This window comes from Danio rerio, chromosome 7, assembly GCF_052040795.2.
Source record: "Danio rerio strain M-AB ecotype USA chromosome 7, GRCz13ab, whole genome shotgun sequence".
In the NCBI taxonomy this organism is placed as follows: Eukaryota; Metazoa; Chordata; class Actinopteri; order Cypriniformes; family Danionidae; genus Danio; species Danio rerio.
In genome coordinates, this window is record NC_141027.1 from 16,155,475 (window position 1) to 16,173,733 (window position 18,259).

At 34.7% G+C, this 18,259-nt stretch overlaps 2 long non-coding RNA genes across 3 annotated transcripts in view; both read right to left on the reverse strand.

Annotated features, from left to right (window-relative positions):
* Positions 1-15,725, reverse strand: part of LOC147843065 (uncharacterized) — a 113,161-nt gene extending 97,436 nt beyond the window's left edge. Inside the window, exons 1-2 of one of the 2 annotated variants that reach the window (XR_015495479.1) lie at positions 15,163-15,725; positions 13,080-13,234 (exon numbers count right to left, since the gene is read on the reverse strand). This is a non-coding gene — a long non-coding RNA (uncharacterized LOC147843065). The remainder of the gene's footprint in view (positions 1-13,079; positions 13,235-15,162) is intronic. The other variant, XR_015495480.1, reaches the window with a different exon arrangement.
* LOC147843062 (uncharacterized) overlaps positions 1-18,259 on the reverse strand; it is an 812,539-nt gene that overhangs the window by 511,581 nt on the left and 282,699 nt on the right. The gene's annotated exons all lie outside the window — the stretch shown is intronic.

Consider the following 18,259-nt stretch of genomic DNA (forward strand, 5'->3'; position numbering starts at 1 on the left):
TTTCTCTAAATATATATGAATCTATATTATAATATAAAGAAGTTTTGGTATTTGTTTATAAATTAATCTATGTCATTCCACCAGTTTGAAAAAATTTTGTTATTATTGAGTCACTCATGCCGTTCTAAGGCTGTAGGGTTTTCTTTCTTCTGTGAAATTTAAAAGAACATATTTAGAAACTAACTGATTTGGGAGAAATTGGGGATAAAATATAAAAATATAAGTCGGGGGACCCCAAAAATTGACAAACACAACTGCTTCCTGTTTAGAGTCAGCAGTGTGGGAGATGTGAGAGGGGATTTGTCAGATTATTAGGGCTAAACATATACAAAAAAGGAACTTTATGACCAGTATGTAAAAAATATGAATAAGTAAAAAAAATATATTTTTTTGTTTAATTAATTAAAATTATTTATTTATTGAATTAATTAATGAAATGTATTTAAACAAAATAAAAATAAATAAAAAATAATAATATTACTATAATGTTAGTTGGTTTATTATAATTGTTATTATTATTATTATTATTATTATCGTTATTATTATTATTATTATTATTATTATTATTATTAATATTATTATAATTAGTAAAATTAAAGAATATAAAATTAGTATTAATTTTTACATTTTTTTTAGACATTTTTCTAAATATTTTCTTTAATGTTTGACACAAAACGATGCAAAATTTACCTAAAACATAATAAAAGCATACTGTACATACTGAATGTATGTATTGGAAATTGATATCGCAAAATGTAAATATATTAAACTGCAATGCTTAGTATTGAGACTAACCTTTAACCTTTGTGTCATCAGTAAGATGTGATAAATGAACATCTTTTTAAAAAAAGTACAAATAAATTTTTTTTTAGTAAGCCTTAGTTTGTGTAAGCTTTAGAGACACACCAATATATATTTATTTATTTATTTTCCTTTATGTATATACATTTTTTCTTAACAAAAACAAAAGCAGATTTGGGACTACAAGAAGTTGAGTAAATGGTGACAGAAATTACATTGTGTGTAAGTCTCTTTAAATTTTGTATATATGCTAGAAAACAATACATAATAAAAGCATAACGCATACTGTATGTCTTGGAAACTGAGACTGCAAAATGTAAATATATTAAACTGCAATGCTTAGAGCTGAGTTCATAACCTTTGACCTTTGTGCCATCAAAAAGGAGAAATCATATATATTTTTTAAATACAAAAAAATCTGTAAGCTTTAGTTTGTGTAAGCTTTACAAACACACACCAATACATTTTATAAAAACAACTGTAAAGCAGTTTGAGATCTTAAAAAAAAAAAAAAACATGTTTGGGACAACAAGAAGTTGAGAAAATAGTGACAGGAATTACATTTTTGGGTGAACTACCTCTAAAATTTTGTATCTATGCTAGAAAGCATAATAACAGCATAACACATACTGCAGGGGTGCTTAACTCTGTTTCAGGAGATCTACAGAAGACAGATCTCCAGAAACAGGGTTGAGCAGCCCTGACATACTGTATTTGTATTGAGATTGTAAAATGTGAATATATTCAACTACAATGCTTAGTGTCGAGTTCATAACCTTTGTGTCATCAGCAAAAAGAGAAAAAACAAAAAAATATATATTTTTTTCCTTTTCTGCAAGCATTATTGGTTTCAGTACGCTTTAGAGACATTCCTTTCCATCAGCTTAGTCCCTTTATTCATCAGGGGTCGCCACAGCGGAATGAACCGCCGACTTATCCAGTATATGTTTTACACAGCGGATGCCCTTCCAGCTGCAGCCCTGAACTGGGAATCCTCTATACACACTCATTCACACACATACACTACGGCCAATTTAGTTCAATCAGATCACTTATACCGCATGTCTTTGGTCTGTGGAGGAAACCCACACAAACACATCGAGAACATGCAAACTCGACACAGAAATGCCAACTGACCCAGCAAGGACTCGATCCAACGACCTTCTTGCTGTGAGGCAACAATGCTAACTACTTAGCCACCGTGTTGCCCCACATAAACCAATCTTTTTAAAAACTATTCTTAACAGGATGTGAGATTTGAGGTTTGGGACAACATGAAGCAGAATAAAATTTGCAGGAATTGACATTTTGGGTGAACTAACCCAAGGTGCAGTATGTAAGTTTGACACCCAGTGGCTGAACTAGGTATTGCACACCTGGATCAAAACAAATGCAAGTGCAGGTTGCCAGATTGAGGACAGAAGCAAGTGTTTTAAACAGTGTTCCAAATAAGAGCAACAGCACCCGATTGAAGGAATATTTTCCATATTAAAAGGAGTTTTTGTCCTAACCAACTCCTCGAATTGATATATAAGAAATGGCTTCTATTTCTCAAAGGTGAACAACGGAAAACTATGACAGTGATCAACTCAGGATAACCTCATGTGCTTTATTCAGTGTTGAATGCAAATAATGTGAGTTTGAAAGCCATTTTACATGACATTTATTGCCATATAGAGAAAGCAGCAGCAGATAGTTCACCTCAAATCTTGAAAATAAAATAAATGGAACTAAACATATCAGTAATTCAACAACTACATTTAATAATGTTACAGAGGGTTAATATGTATTATTTAGATTATAAACCTTGACATTTTTGCCTGTGTTTAAATTTCTGTCGTGTTTTGTCTGGTGCAAACAGCAAAATTGCTCATCACTGCGTACCTCGTCATGAAGCGTGTTGTTAGGACACGTGTTGTTAGGAGTTACAATGTAACCTGCTCACCTAATGTTTACATTTGTAATATTTATATTAGTGTTTCTCAACTGGTGGGTCGCGACCCAAAAGTGGGTCACGGGAACATTTTCAGTGGGTGGTCAAAAAAACAACAAAAGTTAAATTTTTTACTTATTTTGCTTATACCGGACTTTTATTTTGAAATGCGTGCGCAACAACCCTACCATTTACACATTTGAAATTTCATTTAATTATTGCAACAAATATGTCGAAGTGCAAGTACGACCCATACGATTCAAATTTACGATTCGAAGTACGAATATGTAAATTATGGATATATATATATATTGACTTAAAAAAAGACTTAAAGCCTCAGTGTCATATGTAGTGAGGTGCTCTCATAAGAGAACATGAAACTTTTTAAATTAAAACAACATTTAGAACCAGAAAACATGTTTTATTAACAGTTTATTATTAACAGTATTTGTCATTTTTACTTTGTAATATTTCTATAATTTGTTCCATTTTGTTAAACATAAATTTGTTTATGTTAACAAATAAATACAAATTAAGTAAAATTTATAAAACTGTATTATAGTTCCTTAAAAATTGGGCCGCAGATTGATGACCATGTAAAAAATGTGGGTCCCATGGTCAAACCAGTTGAGAATCCCTGATTTATATCACTTGCTAAATAATAACCTCATGTGGAACTCTGAATCTGCTCTCATTTCGGAGTCTGCTACTGTCCACCAGAGGTCGCATTTCGGTCACTCGCTTTGCGAACCTTTCTGACTGAATAAAATGTGTATTTTCTAACAAGGAAACCCGGAGTGCTGTGGTATAATTGGATAAACTGGCAGTGGGCAGGTTAAAATTACCAAAACAAAAACAGCGTTCCGGCACGCAACACACATTTTCAAAGCAGAATATCTGACTTCAGCATTTTTTTTTTCAGATAAACAAGTACTGTATGTTCACTTGGCATGTTTCTTAAATATCTGCAAACATAGTGATATTTTTATGTTTTAGAAGATTCAACAACTTTCATACAGCACCTTTAAAAACCTTTTAAAAAGTCTTTGCAATTATGCAATACTATTCCATTTACACACAATGGTCTTTACTAAAAAAAAGGCCCACAAATTTGATCACCGTTGATGGTTAAACTCCACAGGGCTTTACATGACAGATTTTCCAAAACCATGCACTGCTATATTCATATCTCATGCTGATTTGGATGCTGCGCCTTCACTTCTCGCATGGGGGGAAAATGAGGTTGAACTCCAATCCAGCGCATTGTTCATCATTCACACACAACAACTGCGTCCTCATTATGGTCCGCAACACCGAAGAGCTGTGCTGCATGAAAAAAGCCAAGCCGATGTTCACACTTTGGTTGACTTCCGCTGGATTTAGCTGCCAGCATCCATGACAGGAAATCATCTATGTTAACTTGTTATCGAGTCACTTTGCCGTGTGATTTTCCTAATGTGACACAAATTATATTGCAGGAGATATAATTGGCAGTTAGTGCTGCCAAGGCCCCGGTGCAGAAGGCGATCTTCAAATCGAGTTGCTTACAGTTTGCGGAGCATTCGCACAAGCCGAGTGTGAAATCCATAAACACTCCGCCTTGGAGACTGCACGACACACACACTGGGTACGATATGGGCTGTGGCTGTGTTCAGTCTTTTCGAGTGTGTTAAATGCTCTTCTTGGCCAGTGCACGGCCTAAGGGTCCAGTAATCAAATCTGAGACTGTGCAATATTCGTCTTGTTTATGTCGAGCAAATTTGCATAATATGATCCTCCGCTGACATGCTTGTTGATTTTGGTGCGTGCTTGTAAATGAGAAGTTTGAGGGATGCACACATGCATTCAAGCACCTTATGATATCTGACAGTAGTTACTGAATATAATAATGAAGTGTGTTCACCAGAGCAAAAACAGGATGTCAAAATGGTTTATAAAACACTAAACCATATTTTTTTTCACGTTGTGCGGGACAATGACTACGTTTACATGGACATCAGTATTCAAATAATTTGCCGTAATGTGATTAAGACAATGATATGATTAAGTTGTTTACATGAGTTACTTTTTGAACGTTCCTTCCATGATCCCGTTTTACGTGTTATAGCAAATAATTCGATTAACGTCATTGCTATTATCGTTTTCTCCGGAGTTTCATGTAATTTCAGGCATTTCATTTTTAATTTTTGACTTTAACTGCAGTGTAAGAATTGAAATATTACAAATATTTTTGATGTCTTTGACAACTCAAAACATGGCTGAAAACAGGGCTAATGGACTCCACAACCCACCAGGGGGGAATGCGGGAAAAACCAGTTCCTGCTGCATTTGCATCTGAGTATGCTGAAACTCAGCTTCATCCCCCAACTCACGCATATGGTCATTTCAATGTTTGAATGTTATATCATTTGAAATGTCTCAGTGCGATTGGTACAATGGTCTCATTCTCTCAGAAATAGACATAATCAAAACAATAAATATATAACTTCAGGCATCTTTTGAACCACTGTGAAGGGTGTGACTTTCCACTAAGTGTGAATGCCTTTTGTTATTCACACCCCCTTCCTTGAGGGAATTCTTGGATTATTTAAGGTAAGGTTTGAGAAAAACTCAGCGCGATTCTGCCTACCCAGATCAGCCCATAACATGGAGCCTAGGCTCCACGTTAGGTAAAATTTACACGTTATGTAAAAAGTCAGGAATGCATCTTTTAATCTTGGATTTATCTTTGATAATTTGATGTTTTGTATTGATCGTTTATGAATTGACTGATTGAATTTGGCATAATACATTTACCTGACTAATAAACTATGTTTTGAATTATTCAAACCTCGTGTTATTATCACTGATAAATGTTGTTGTCCATAGCACTACAAGCCACTGTACAGGTTAGTAACGGACTAAAACATGTTAGACAGAGCAGCGTGGCACGCTATACAATGTTGTTAGAGATCCGACTAACAAATTGGCATTTATTCATGTATACTTGGACTGTAAAAGGCCAACTATTTAGAACAACAAAATATTGTTGAAACTACTTTAAATGTGGATATTTAGGCCTTCATCTACAATAGTATAATCCTGCGCGATTATTATTAAAATACTTTGTCTTGAATTAGTAGATAACAGATCTATGGGGACCACATAAAAAATCTCCTAAATTGAGTAAGTAGTGTTCTGCCTTTTTAGGACAGTGGTTAATCGCCTCTGTTTAATGACCAAGACTGACAAGCTTGTATTAAGAGATTGTATACCCGGCCGGTGCAAGACTCGAGATGCTATCGGAATCTGAGTAAATGAGAATAAGGTATAATAACAAATCAAAAGAATATTCAATCATAATCTAAAATAATGTGAAAGGAAACAAAATAATCTTCTCAATGTTTTATAATTGGAGTCAGATAAAACGAGGATAAATATATTAATATTCTAAACCATCTCATACTAAAATTGGAGTCAGATATGAGTTAAGTTTAATATAAATCAACATTGTGCACTGGAAAGACCGAACATGCAGTGAACCTTCATCCACCATTGGATACCGTCATTGGACCAACTGGCTGGACCCTACAGCAGTTACTCTTTTACTCAGAAACATTTCATTCATGCCCCCGTGTAGTGATGAGAAGTTCTGATTATTTGACTGACTCTGATCTTTCAGTCTCGTTCATCGAGATGAATGAATCTTTGAGTCTTTACTCAATTTGCCAAAATAACATTAAAATATTATGAGATGCTTCCACACACATCTACAACTAGCCCAAACATTGATCACACTTGTCAGGGTTCTGCCACTCTGGTCTTGTAAATTCTTGTTTTGGTGGCAGAGCTCTGACACTAGCTCAGTCTCGTTCTCTATGTCATTGTGTGTCTCTGTGTGTGTGGGCGCCGTTGTGGGTGTACGCAGAGTGTGCGCGCTCCCGCTTGCTGCGGTCTTTGTGTGCCTCAGACGCGCACGCTCTTGTACTTGTGTTTGTGTTTTCGTCTGTCTGCAGCGTGGTGTTTCATTCCCAGCGTCTCAATCCAGTTGGTTTCGGTTTTGGTTGGCGCTGGGATGAAACATGCACGCTGCGTGTGTGAGCGCACGGTGAGTGTTGTCATTCATCGTGTGCTCGTGTCTTGCGTCTGTCAAAGCACGTGGCTATGTGTTTACATTGTGGTCACGTGCTTTTGTCGTGTGCTTCAGTGTTGTGTTTGTATTGTCATGAACATGCGGTTAATGAGTTCTCTCATTGGCTACATGTTCTTGTCCTGTTTTATGTGAGCACATGGCTTGTGTTGTCTCTCTGTGTCCTGCGCTCTCCCGTCTATAGTCTTGTCCCACCCTCCTTGTTAACCCATTATTAGTTAATTGTGTTCACCTGTTTGTGTGTTAATTTTCTACAGTTTATAAACCCCTCACATTTGCTGTCCTGTGCCAGTTCGTCATCACATGTCGTTGTATGAAGTCTTGTCCTGTTGTGTTTCCAGTCCTCATCCTTGTCAGCCTGCCCAGTCCTGTTTGTATGTGTATGTATTTGTTTTGTTAATGTTTTCCCTCTCGGGGTAGTTTATTTTGCATTTTGTTTTATGTTTATAATTTAATAAATTCCCCATTTTCCTGCACTTGAGTCCTCGCTCCTTTTTCCCTTTTCCCCACCACGAACATGACAACACTACTACATATAAGTCATAACTAGAACACTACTGTACAATGCAATGCTACTAGGAAACAAAAAATAACCCCTGGTGTTTTATCTATGATTAGCTCTGCTCACCTCTTCTGGCATGTCTTCAAATTTAATTCATTTGTTCACCTGACACCGACAGTGCCATACAAGCTTAACTAATAAAAAAATAAAACTGGCTTTTAATGTATAACCTTGAAGTTTATTTGTAAACTAATTTCGAGTATAATTCCTCAATTAGACAATTCCTAAGCCACTATAAATACCCTATGTTCCATATAACAGTCATCTTCCCTTTGAGGAATCCCCCCTTCCACCCCTACTCCTACTCTAATCCTACAGTAAATGGGTGGCATGGTGGCCCAGTGGTTAGCACTGTTGCCTCACAGCAAGAACGTCACTGGTTCTAGTTCTTACCAAGCCAGCTGACGTTTCTGTGCGAAATTTACACGTTCTCTCCGTGCTCATGTGGTTTTCCCCCGGGTTCCCCGGCTTCCTCCCACCGCCCAAAAACATACAACTTAAATTAATTGACTAATCCAAATGGGCACCATAGACATGCTCCAAGGAAGTAGTTATCTCTTAAGAGCAATCACTGTCTGTGCATTATCTACTACAGCAGGGGAGTACTCGAGATCTAAAATATAGCCAATGTTTTTATTAAATTATAAAAAACTGTTTACATCACACAGTTTTTTTTTTTTTTTTAATAAATCGCATATTATTACATGTTTTTAAATGAAAGTGCCTATATTTATATTAGGGAGCCTTTGTTACAGTGCAGATATGGTCAGTTAAATGAGAAGTTTTGGGTGCGGGGTAAATTTGACATACAAGCGTTTGGTTGGAAGCTTGATTCCATGACTCCGCCTCTGGCTCCAACAGGTAGTCCCTTATGGTCATGCCCAGGCTTCAGTTTCAGCTGTTTTTTGCAGCTGTTTTTTGCCCATTATGAGGCGATTTGCATTCAACGTGTTCAATGGGAAAAGGCGCTGTCTGCAGATTTTTAGCCCATCATTGAATCTGTGTATTTACTTGTGTAAATGTGTGTACATTTTTATTTGTTCAGTTTTTAAATTAATTTCAGTAATATTATTGACTAATATGAAAATATTCATGTGATTTATTAACAAAATAGTTTGTAAAGTAAAATTTTCTGTCTTTTAATAGACATACAAGACACCTGCTTTGTTTACCAAATAAAGTGGATCTTATTGGATTTGCTTTGTAAACATTAAATAAAAGTTAATAAGGTATTCCTTTTTTTCATATATTAAGGTTTTAGTTATGATACTCCCAAAATAATTCCACAGAAATCCGCAGATTTTTAACACAATTCTGCGCAGAAATAGCAAAAAATGTCTGCAGAATCCGTCTGGCCCTATTCATTGCTCAAACTCGATAGAGCAGTTGTTCCCAACCTTTGTTTGCCTGAGACCCCCTTTTCCCCTGGAAAATATTGTAAGGCCCCCTCAACATTTAATGATATTATCACTTCTATAAGTTTGCAGTAAGGATGAAAATATATATATATATATATATATATATATATATATATATATATATTTTTTTTTTTTTTTTTTTAAACAAATGGTATGTTTATAACTATATATATATATATATATATATATATATATATATATATATATATATATATATATATATATAGTATGTATGTATGTAGTATGTATGTATATATATATATATGTGTGTGTGTGTGTGTGTGTGTGTGTGTGTGTGTGTGTGTGTTTACGCACAAATAATAGCCTAATGTGAAATATAAAAGCGAAGCATCAGTAAGCCATTTGTGACTGAAAAAAGTAAGCCTTCAGCCTTTAAATGAGTTTCTGTTTTTTGACTGTAGTGGTGATGTCCCTCATCTCATTTTGGGCGTGTGTCAATTATTTTTGCCTTGCTCTCAAAAAAATGCTCTGGGCTTGTCGTTGTATAGGTGATGAGTCGTCTGCAAATATCTTATTAATTTGACCTCATGCAGTTGTTAGCAAAAACATTGCCGCAGATAATGCACAATGGCTGCATATGGGACTCTTCGGTTCTAAAAAACAGAATAAAACCATAGTTCAGGTAACTATCTTGGTATTTCCTGCATTTCGTGTTTCCAGTATTGCCATCGCTGCAACCCGAAATGTTTGGAGCTTACTTACCAATTTTTTGGTCTGCCAGGGGATAAAATTAACTAAGGCAGCATGATCATTCTCCTAATTGTCCACTGCTAAAATATTTTAAAAATATGACTCGACACCTTTAAAGAGCTCGCTGAGGCCCCCTTGTGGGCCGGGACCCCCCTGTTGGGATCTGCTGTGATAGAGGACTTGAAAAATCAACAAGTCTTCTACTCCACCTGCACAAATGTGCGCATGCATGAATAAACAAATCACTCCCTGAGAGGACTCATCATTCTCGAGTCACATAAAAGATTTGTTCAAAAGGAACGAATTGTTCAAGACTGACCAATCACCATCCCCGCGTGACAAACTGAGGTGTTGGATGCACGGACTGCTGGAAGAGTGTTGTTTTAATATAATTCAATGCCGCCTGCCGAATGGAAAGAAAAAAAAACCTCCGCATTTCGAATTGCAAGTGTCAGTGGTCCTTCACTGACTCTTTAGGTGCAGTGTCAAACAGCCGTGTGTGTATCCGTGCGACATCCTGTCGCAAAACGTGGTGAAAAGTCCTACAGGATGGAAATAGTTTGATTGTGGTGTTTACAAGTCTGTTCTGCACTTCAATAATGTGACTAAAATCGGCATACTCCACATGTCTTAATTCCATTACTGTTTCGTTTGATCAAAAATCTCTGTTTTCATGGTAGACTCTCAATCAGAGTATTGTCCTAATCATATTAAAATTGAATTATTGGTGATGTACTCAATGAAAGTGATAAATGTTTAAATTTAAATGTTGTTTAGCATTTTTGAGCTTGAACTGGAGTTGAACTTGTTTGTTTTCATTCATTCTATTTATTTCTTAAACAGCTTGTGTTTAATTATAGAGCAGTAGAAAAAGACTACAATATTCATGATGCTGTGCACACAGTTCCACCAATCAGAGAGTTGCAGCAAGCAAAGTCAGGCAAAAAAAATCATTTAATATAGAGCCTCATTCATTACAGCATCAGTTGGTCTTGAGAATGACAGATACAAGTTCTGTAGTGTAGGGCTGGGGCCGGACAAATAACCAACCAGTGATAATGATTGGTGTGTCTGTGAACGTGGTGTAACTGAGAATGTGATAATTGACTTAAATTGAGTACTTTCCATTTTTCGCCTATCAGAGGCAGAGTAGTGTGGGTGTTCACTCACAAGCACACACACAGTCAGTGGTACACATCAATGACCAGGAGTCAGAACGATGGCAAATCCAACAAGTTCAAAGGAAGCTTTTGCAAACTGGAAATGGAAGCACTACTTTTTTCTCGTCTAGGTGAAAGGCAAGAAGGTTTATGTATCGTGCAACTTATGCCCAGAAAAAAAAAGTCTCTCTGAGTTGGTGACAAATAATTCTAATCTAATGAAGCCACTCACGTCGCCACATGCCACCACAAAAGTAGTGGCTACACAGGTGATAACATGAGCTCTGCTACTAAAGGAGAAGATGAAGCCACAATGTCAAAGCAAATAAAACTGAATTTTTCTCCATCACAAACACTTATTAGACAAACAGAATTAAACTAAATAATAGATATAATAGGTGAAGACATGCTGCTGTTGTCTCTCACATTGCCCCACAACAATAAAATAGTGTGGATTAGCGTACAATGTTTTGTTTATTTTATAGTCATGACAAATTATATTTCTTTTAAAGTAACGCAACACTTACTTTCCCTGGGAATAGTTACTTATATATGTAACTCAGTTACTGTTTGTGAGAAGTAACTAGTAACCACAACTAACTACTCTTTTAAAAGTAGAGTGCCCACCACAACTCATTGTCCACATGATTGTATCACTTCCAGTGCTTCATAATATAGTTCTATGCCTTATTAAAGTTTTTCCACCTTTGTCTTTTTGTTTGGTTATACTTCTTTGCTTCAAAACAAAGTTTTTAAGGTTGTGATGCTCCTCACAGTTGGTTGGTTTGTTTTTGGCTTATAATGTTTAAAAAGGTTTTTTTTATTATTATTATTATTAATTAATTAAATAAAAAAATAAATAAAAAATCACACTGGGAAATATGAAAAAGGAAAGAGTACTTTTTTAATCTCTGCAGCTGAAAGTTAGTCAATCTATCTTATTACCGACATGAAAAGACACTTCATACTGAGAAACTGTGTACTGCAATTCAAGGATCACAGGAGTTTGTTTTGCTTTATAAGAGTTTCTGTCTGGCAAAACCCCAAAATTTTGTCTTATGTCTTCCATATATTTTACCCTTAAATCTCATAACCCACCAAAAAGCTTACGCAAATGCAATTAATAAAAAAGTATTAAAATTAATGATGCAGTGTTGTATACACCACACTGTAAACCCAAATGCTCATAATAATTAAATTGATTTCGTTGTATAAACTCAGTTTTCTAAAACAGTTCTAACTCCAATAGTTTCAGTTTGTGTGACTTTTCATAGTTATTGGGCGAATTGAACATTATATTTGATTAACTGAAACGACTTGCTCATTTTGTAAGTGCCACTTAGGAGTATAATTTACCTTAACTAACTTTTTTGTTATTTCAGCATGCTGTCTGCTTAAACAGTAACATCAGTAACCTTTCAAATAAAAATGTTACATAAACAAACGTTCTAACCAGAACAGCTGCTTTAATGTGAGCACAAAATCTATTATATATCTATTATATATAAAGTATTATCTGTAAAAATGTCCATGATTTTAACAGTAAAAGTCTGTGCAATCTACAATGAAAACCTGTCAAATAATTAACGGCTCAAAATGGACAAAATACAGAAAATAACTGTAACATGTCTAACATTTGTTTTCGATAAAGTAATCAGTGTCTGAAATCTCACCATACACCCTCATTATAGTCCCTTAATTAGTGGATTAGTTTAGTTCACTAAAAAGAGTGAATTACCAAATGAGTGAATTCTGACACTGATGAACGCCTGCTGTTAACAAGCACAATCACTGAAGGAAAGAACAAGAAATAAAACTATACAGCAACAGCAACTGCATTAAAACAGATGATTAAACAACTCCATTAATAAAAGCATTACCAGATTCACTAATTAAAGTTTGACTTAATTTCTGTCATATCAGCAAAAATGATTTGATAATTAACAGAGGTTTCTATTTTTTATTGAAAACGTTTCATTTGACCCAACCATCATGGAGAAAAGAGGCTGCTTTCTCTTCTTTCTTTCTTCATTCCCTAAGTTCTATTGTATTATACATTCATTTTGTTTTTGTCATTGTAATTTATTTATTTATTCTTTCAAAAATGACTATTAAAATCATTAAAATACAACATTTACTGCAATTTAGCAATCAACAGCATAGCTTAGCTCATAATGAACTGTTCTATAGAAAAGTAAATGGAAACATTATTTGTGACAAGCCAAACCAAATTAAACACTTCTGTAAAGGAATCTAAATGCCAAATGTAAAACACACCAAACAAGACTCTCTCCCCTTCACACACTAAGCTGTATGTGTGTGTGTGTGTGTGTGTCTCATGATCGGACCGAGAGGCCAAACTCACCCTAGGCTCTCGCTCTAAGGTTCCACGTTGACAGGAGAGCAGGAGCGAGTTATTGCTCAATGACATTAGATGTTTTCCTTCAGTTTCATGTTGGATTGATTTCTCTGATTTTTCTGAAATACCTCCAGAGCCCCAGAGCGCTGTGACTGCCATTACTGAAAGAAACAGTGACAGGGACAGAAAGATGGGGGATGAACAAACAACAGAACAGGGTGGAGATAAGGTAACAGAGAGACAGAGAAATACATTTTTTATGAGGATTTAAGTATTAAAAATGAGAATTTGCCAGCAATATTGATACCTTAGGTAAAGTTTCTATATTAAAAATAATCTTATTCATTATTAATCTTAATCATTATTAATCTTACAATAATGTGGAGATATTCTAAATTAAACTGATCATATTGCTATAAGATAAAAGTCTGAAATTTGAAACAAGGGCAAATCAACAAATCTATTGTACAGCCATTCAAAACCAAGAAAAAAATTATCAAATGAAGGCCCATGTTTTATGTATTTATATGCACTGACCGGCCACTTTATTAGGTACACCTTACTAGTGCCCGGTTGGACTTGCTTTTGCCTTCAGAACTGCCTTAATCCTTCATGACGTACATTCAACAAGGTACTGGAAATATTCCTCAGAGATTTTGCTCCATATTTACATGATAGCATAATGCAATTGCTGCAGATATATTGGCTGCACATCATGTGAATCTCCCATTCCACCACATCCCAAAGGTGCTCTATTGGATTGAGTTATGGTGACTGTGGAGGCCATTTGAGTATAGTGAACTCATTGTCATGTTCAAAGAAACAGTCTATGATGATCTGCAGTTTATGACATGGAGTGTCATCCTGCTGGTAGTAGCCATCAGAAGTTGGGTGCACTGTGGTCACAAAGGGACGAACATGGTCAGCAACAATACTCAGGTATAGGCTGTGGCGTTGACATGACGGTCAATTAGTACTAGTGTGCCCAAAGTGTGCACCCATTCTGATGCTCGGTTTGAACTGCAGCAGATTGTCTTGACCATGTCTACTAGCCTAAATGCATTGAGTTGCTGCCATGCTGATTAGAAATTTGTGTTAACGAGCAGTTGGACAGGTGTACCTAATAGTGGCCTGTGTGTCATACCATACGTTTCTAAATATCATCTTTAACCGAAGGAAGAAACTCTGAAACAAGTGAAGGGTGAAAGACCTGACAGAATACTCTGGTTTTATCTCATTAACAAAACTTTATGGTTGCATAAGTCAACTCATATTTGTATGCAATTAAGAAAATATCAATTACATAAATTTTCAGTTTAAAAAGGTACAACGAGAAAGCCTAATCAACCTAATACCTAGTGGCCAGTGAGTGTATACACTTTATTATTCATACAGCAGTCCATTATAGTTGTGAACACTGGAAAATATGCTGCAATATATACGCAAACAGTCAACAATAAAATGCACTTTATATATATATATATATATATATATATATATATATATATATATATATATATATATATATATATATATATATATATATATATGCATTTTATTATTGACTGTTTGCGTCTTTGTACAGCATATTATCCAGTGTTGACAGCTATAATGAATTGCTTTATGGATGATAAAGTATATGCACTCACTCACTATATATATATATATATATATATATATATATATATATATATATATATATATATATATATATATATATATATATATATATATATATATAATAGCTCCCAAAAAAATCTGAAACAAATATATGTGGTAGTCACTTATTGTAAGCTTTCTTTTGTTTCCTCACTATACTTACATCAAAGAAAAACTATCTATAATTTTTACATAATGTACATATAATATCAACATTTTAACTAAAATCACAAGGGTAAAAATATGGACCATTTTAAATCATTCTATATATATAAAATGATTTAAAATGGTCCATATGTTTTCTCTCTCATATTTCCAACATTTTTAACGTTATATTTATTTAAATCACCTTAGCATATATACAGTAGAAATACCCTGACATTTTTGATCTCACATTTTCTCTGAGAAATATTAAATATATCCTACTTACACTTAATCTAAATGCTGTTTATATTGCTCCATTCCTTGTTTATTGTTAAAAAACAGAGCACAACCGCAGTTTGCCGCTGTGTTACTCAATTATCCTCTTGCATGTCGTGGCGTTTAATGCAATTTCACAATAACACTCTACGACTCATTAGCAGCTCGTGTTAAATCGCGAGGTTGAAGTTTGACACACACAGTCGCTGATTCCTGCACTTCACTCCAGATGTGCTGCTATCGCTTAACAATGATCAGAAACGTGTTTAATAGGAGGATCTCGCCCTGATTTACATGCTCTGCTTGTCGTTGCGTGAAGGCGAAAAAAACAATTCAGCAAGCCTACATAATAACAAACGAGGTGTGAGACCTCTGAGACAATAAATGGGGTTCAATAGCAAAACGGAAGTAATACTATTAGCAGTCCTCTATATGGCTCTTGATTTGCCTTACTTTTAGATATAAGAAGTAAAGAGATATGAAGAGAAAAGGAGACGTTGTTATCAGAGCAATAGGCCTAAGTAAAAACACAGTAGTAGAAAAAAAAATAAAGATGAGGGTTTTTTTTTTTTTGTATTAAAATGGGATGGTTCACCCAAAAATGTAAATTTCCTCATCGTTGCCTCACACTCAGCTGGTTCTAAAATATGGATGTCTTTCTTTTGTTGAAAACAAAAGAAGATATTCTGACGAATGTTGAAAACCAGCAGACATTGACATCCATATTATGTAATGCTGTTTTTTGTGCTGTATGCATTTTTTTTTACTGTACAGTATACCTAACTTCATTTGTGTCCAATAGCACTGTTAATACAGTTGAAGTCAGAATTATTAGCCCCCCTGAATTATTACCCCCTCCCCCCTGTTTATTTTTTCCCCAATTGTGAGAGATTTTTTGAACTCATTTCTAATAACTGATTTATTTGATCTTTGTCATGATGACAGTAAATAATATTTAACTAGATTTTTTTCAGGAGACTTCTATACAGTTTAAAGTGACATTTAAAAGCTTAACTAGGTTTGTTCGGTTAACAGGGCAGGTTAGGGTACTTAGGCAAATTATTGTAAACAATGGTTTGTTCTGTAGACTATCAGGAAAAAATATAGCTTAAAGGGGCTGATAATTTTTATTTTAGCCTAAATAAAACAAATATGACTTTTTCCAGAAGAAAAAACATTTAAGTTCACATACAAAAACCTCTAAGTGTCGTCTGAAATTTCCATTCAAAATGAACATTTTTCTTAGCCTTCTTTGCTTATGTTGAGATATTTTAAAATAAAGACCAAGAAAAGGACTTATTCTTAGCCATAAAAGTCATATTACTGAACAAACACACAGGAGCCTGATAAAAATGGTAATTTTAGAGATACATTTCAGACAGCATTTAGAGGTTTTTGCATCTATCTATCTATCTATCTATCTATCTATCTATCTATCTATCTATCTATCTATCTATCTATCTATCTATCTATCTATCTATCTATCTATCTATATATATATATATATATATATATATATATATATGTGTGTGTGTGTGTGTGTGTGTGTGTGTGTGTGTGTGTGTGTGTGTGTGTGTGTGTGTGTGTGTGTGTACACTACAATTCAATATTTAACAATTTCATTATTTATCAAAAGATAATGTGAACATAAACTTTTTATTTCAATTACGCTTTGTAAAGGCTATACATATATATTTTTCATGTTGTACAAATTGACTTTTTGACTGACTTTTGACTTAAATCATTCTAAAAATATAAGTTATTCAAGCATTGAACATTAAAATAAAATCTAAATGAATAAAATTTTTAAAAATGAAAAAAATTATATTTTCTAATTTCAAGCTGACCATTTCAGGTATGAAGGTGAGGGGTGGGGTTGAGCGGGCCAGTTTGCTAATTGCCTATAGTCTACAATTTTCATGTTTTAACAGATCTCATAAGATTATAAAACCATGATTACAGTTTGCAGTTTAAAAGCACATTTGTAAATACATATTTCGTAGTAAATTCGTAGGCCTATTATAAACATTTTGACAAAATTGTAGAAAATATTTTTGGTACATAAAAAAAGTGTGGTCACCATCTGACAAGCTAATCCCGCAAAGCTTAACCTTATCATTAAATAGAAATAACTGCAAAAAGCTTTCAATAGGCTGGCTACGGGCCTGCACTTGGTAACAAAACATATTAACCCTTAATAAATGTATGAATTGTTGTGGTAGAACTTGGATGTATTTTACGTGCACTAAAAGTAGACTCATATGGAACGCTGATGGAAATAGATGCAATTTGCAAATATGAAATACAAGTTCTTAAATTTTACATTCATTCATTTTCTTGTCGACTTAGTCTCTTTATTAATCTGGGGTCGCCACAGCAGAATGAACCGCCACTTCAGCAGATGCCCTTCCAGATGCAACCCATCTCAGGGAAACATCCACAAACACTCATACTAAGGACAATTTAGCCTACCCAATTCACCTTTACTGCATGTCTTTGGACTGTGGGGGAAACCGGAGCACCTGGAGGAAACCCACGTGAACACAAGGAGAGCATGCAAACTCCACACAGAAACGCCAACTGACCCAGCTGAGGCTCGAATCAGCGACCTTCTTGCTGTGAGGCAACAGCACTACCTACCTAGCCACTGGATCGCCCTTGGATTTTACATATAAAATATGTCATATATGCAATGTATATTTCAAAACAAATGTTTCATATATTACACATAAAATGTATGCGAAATCCACATATAAACTTGCAACTTGTAATCTGCATATGGCCATAAACTATAGTATTTCAGATTTCTATGTGGTGATCATCAAATAAGTCACACATTGCAAAAACCACAAACTCGAGAGCTTGGAGAGAGTTTGGATGGAAAAATCTGATGATGTTCTTCATAACTCTAAACTGTCTGCATTGCGTACAGGTATTGAAAGTTTGGGCTCTTGTTGTTGTATTAGCTATTAATAAATTACTTCTAAAATGCATACAAACGTTTTTTGAAGAAAGAAAAGGGGGATATAATCTAAGAGAAGAACTAAATTTTGAGAGGTCAAAAGCAAGGACAACTTTAAAAAGTTTATGTATGTCTGTCAGTGGTG